The sequence below is a fragment of the Sinocyclocheilus rhinocerous genome, unplaced genomic scaffold, assembly GCF_001515625.1.
Source record: "Sinocyclocheilus rhinocerous isolate Xijiao unplaced genomic scaffold, SAMN03320098_v1.1 scaffold835, whole genome shotgun sequence".
NCBI classification, from domain to species: Eukaryota; Metazoa; Chordata; class Actinopteri; order Cypriniformes; family Cyprinidae; genus Sinocyclocheilus; species Sinocyclocheilus rhinocerous.
The window spans coordinates 1,510,192-1,514,291 of record NW_015647431.1 but is presented as its reverse complement, the minus strand read 5'-3'; the positions used below and the strand labels follow the sequence as shown (position 1 = coordinate 1,514,291).

Below are 4,100 nucleotides of genomic sequence, written 5' to 3'. Positions count from 1 at the left end.
TTCAGAAAGGCGGGGCATAGAGGAGAAACAATAATGTACAGTATGTGGAAAATAATGTGTTTTTTGAACCTTAAACCGCATAATCACATTTCATTACACCAAATACACAAAATAATGTTCTTTTTAGCAGCATCATATGACCCCTTTAACAAATAAGTCAATAGTTGACATACAGTAAGTGTATAAAGCTATAAAATGTGGATAGTGGATCAGATCATTTGGAAATTGGATGAGAAATGTTTATATTGAAATCTCTAACTTTACATTGCAGACTTTGACCACTAAAACAGAAATCTTATTATTATTATAATTTTTTTTTTTCTCAACTTAATCTTATTTGTGGGTAGGAAAAACAATTGAGATAAACAAAGGAGATTTCATTTGTGTGTTTTCTGTGATATGTGAAGCCTGCTAATTTAGGTTGGAGGAATGGAAGTTGAAACCAGTTCAGTCTGAGAAGACTTTATCTGTTTTCTGTCTTCTCAGGCTTCTTACTTAAGTTATTATTAAATTTTTTGTCTAAACTGTCAGAGCTTTGAATCCTTTGGGAATGATGCTTTACACTTGCTGTAACCTCAGACACTTCACAAAGACCTAATGGGTGAATCTCACGAAACCTGTCAAAAACATGTCCAGATCATATTTAACCCCTAATTAAAGAAAAAAAAAAAAAAAAGTATATATACTGTATATATACTTTTATGCGTACACAATAAGAGACAGCTAAACATTATGTTTTCACATTTTTTATTTAAATTTTTTTTATTTTTAATGTATATTTTTAAACTTATTTTTTAACTTTTTAACTTAATTTTTTTTGCATACAGAAGGTTTAAGACCTCTGAGATGGAACAGGCCAAAACCAGCATTTAATGTGTTTAAAACAACCTAGTTTTCATGCTATGTTAATTATAAATGTATCACAATCTTGCCTCCTTACTCAGCATTGCGAACAAACACTTGCACATTTTATTAAATCCTTTCTGCTCAACTGGACTAGATCTAGGTCAGTGTAGTTGGTTAGTTCAGTGTTGGCAAATCAAATCCTGCTCTATATACTGATTTTATGGTTTAGAATGGTTTAGGTTAAGTCTAACCTGCATATAACATTTATATAACATTGCATATATGTATAACATTTTATTACAATAGTTTGAAATCAGTAAAAAACAGTAAATAAATCTTAGAATCATTTAGAAGCATTACAGTAATGAGAAGTTGGGGGTTAATGTTCTTAAATGTGATTACAATGAATGTCATATAAATAGGACTCACTTTCTTTATGCAAAATATGATTTCTTCTTTTCTTTTGATTTTAGGGTGAAATGTGACCTGTGATGTTTATGTGACATTCATCCTTCAACACTTTTTCGGTATTTATAGGGAACATCTTTGTTGAAATTTAAGACGATGTTCTTCTCATCCTGTGATTCTGTGTTATGTCACAGTGACACACTGCTTCGAGGCAAATTCCTGGGAAAATATTCTATTTTTTTTGCTATTTTCATTATGTTCAGTGGAAATACAATATCTGTGCACATAATAATATAGAAACACAAGTGGAATGCAAACTTACCATGAGTATCTCTTGTGAGGACCCATGAAGACTTAAGATATAGAAATGTTTTCTCTGTAGTCAGCTCTAAGGCTCTTCTGACATATAATGCTGGCATGTCCATGTACTTTGTTTTGTGCAGTATGATAAACATGATCAGCATTGGTTGAGCCACAAGCTGACATGTTGGGCAAACAAACAGAGACGTGTTTTTACAGAGCTACAGCCTCACAGTGTTTACACTCTTCAGGAAGTCAACCGTGATATTGACCATTTTGCTGCCACTGAATTAGACCCCGTTCTCAAAAACACCGCCATCAGTGGATGCTGACTGGCCATTAAAATACACAAAACAGCTCAAATGCACAATATATTTACAGATTAGTGCTGGAGGTCTGCAAAGAAGATACATAAAACATACACTGTTTAACAATGTTTTTAAAAGATGTCTTTTCTGCTCACCAAAGCAGTAAAAACTGTAATATTGTGAAATAGTATTACAATTTAAAATAGCTGTTTTCTGTGTGAATATTTTTCAAATGTAATTTATTGCTGTGATGCACATAAGGAATACTTTGTCTCTAAACCTTAAGAAAACCAGTAGTATCTATCAAGTAGTAGGACCATTTTCTGTGTGATATTGTTAAAAAAAAAAACTTACAGCATCAACTGGGATAAGAGAAATTATCTCAACATAAAAAACGGCACACTTCACATTTAAGAGGAAGGATTGTTTCTTTACTGAGACACTCAGATGTTGTACACCAGTTTTTCACACCCAGTGCATTTGACATGTTTTTCCCTGGCTCATGCATGCGATAGAATAATCTCAGCATGCTCTTCCTTATCGATTTTATGTTCCACTTTAAATAATCCAAAGCTCCTCCGTGCAGGTTTTGACACAGCAAATTGCTCCCTTGGAAGCTAATTGCTGCAATCTTCGCCTGGAGAAAGTTTGAATCATATTCTAAGGTTCTACTCGCCTTGTGACTTTAAACAAAACGCTATAAACATGATGTGGCATGTTGTGGGATGTTTTCAGCGCTGCATGCTGCAGTTGCATGAGTTACAGTACAATAATAGTCCAGTGCAGTGGCAGTAAGGTGCTCTGCAAACAGCAGGAGGAATTTCACACCGTGGAGAGACGTGCACACGTTACACAATCAGCTGCTGAGGCGTGAACCAGGGCCACTAGTGTTATCACCTTTCTAAATGCCAGTGTTACATTACAGTGGGCGGATGTGCCTTGTGCTGGCAGGAATTGAGACTATTTTAATGCATCAGAGCCACGTGCCAGAATCTGTATCCTCTGGGGAAATAGTTCAACCAAAAATCTTGTACTCATGCCAGTGTCATTCCAAACCTGAATGACTTTCTATCTGTGGAACACAAAAGGTGATTTTTTTTGTGTAGAAAATGGCCACTGTTTTCCATATAATGAAAGTGGATGGGACGGGTTCTGTCAAAAATGCAATATAGCATAAAACTCTGATACTGTAAATAGTCAATGTAAGTTATTGCATTATATTCCAAGTGTTCTGAAATTATGCCATAACAGAACAGGAACAGAAATGCATTGAAAATATTGCCCTCCACTGTAGAGGCCAAATCCATTAGTTGTTGTTATAGACATGTACACTGAAAAATATACATACATTTTTTAGGATTTACTTTGAAACATTTTTCACTTAGAAATTGCTAGGGACTTTCCAAAGTTCAAATTTGAATAGTTACAAAGAATCGGCAAATAACACATTGAATTAAACATTAAACAAGCATTTTCTTGTAAAACGTACTCCCGTAATCTTTGTTTTATTTACAACTTTGAAAAATAATTTTGTACAGTGTAACATTAGGTTTTATGTTGTCATGAACTGCATGGTGACACGAAGGTAGAGGATCCAAATGCAGTAGTTTATTGAAGGAGTAATCCACAAACGTCATCCAAAGGCAGGCAAAGGTCATACATAAATAGGCAATCCAAAACAAGGACAGAGTAAGGGGTTGAGGTTGAGTAATCCAGAAAACAGGCAGAATAACAAGACCAGGAGCCAAGATACTGGAGTATACAAGGCTTAGAATTGCAGTAGACACATTCAAAACTTAGCAAAGAATGACAGTAGCTATGTTTCCATCACCCTATTTTAATGCGCATTTTGAAGTGTCGCATGAGAAACGAGTGATGGAAACGCCACATTTCGAATAAAAATCCCTTAATTCGCAAAAAGTTTTTACGCTCGCTTGAGGTGGTTTTTGACTTGTGCAAAAAAGGGTTGATGCGTGTAATGGGAGATGGAAATGCATTTGGCGAATAAATTCCTCCAAGCGCATTAAAGTCATGTGACTTTGCGCTATGGGATGGCAAAACCTGACTAACCAGCGGACCGATCTCATTCCACAGCATCTGAAATGTTGTTATGGTCATTTGGAAATGCACGAGCAAAGTCTGTCATCAAAGTATTTCTGTATAATTGCCTACCAGAAATGTCTCACACGACTGCGTTCCCAAACAGCAGCATCCACCTCCGAAAGCAATGACCGCATT

The 4,100-nt window shown here is 35.4% G+C and overlaps 1 protein-coding gene across 1 annotated transcript in view; it reads left to right on the top strand.

Annotated features, from left to right (window-relative positions):
- Positions 1-4,100, top strand: part of LOC107709073 (neurturin-like) — a 20,131-nt gene that overhangs the window by 15,166 nt on the left and 865 nt on the right. The window lies entirely within an intron of this gene.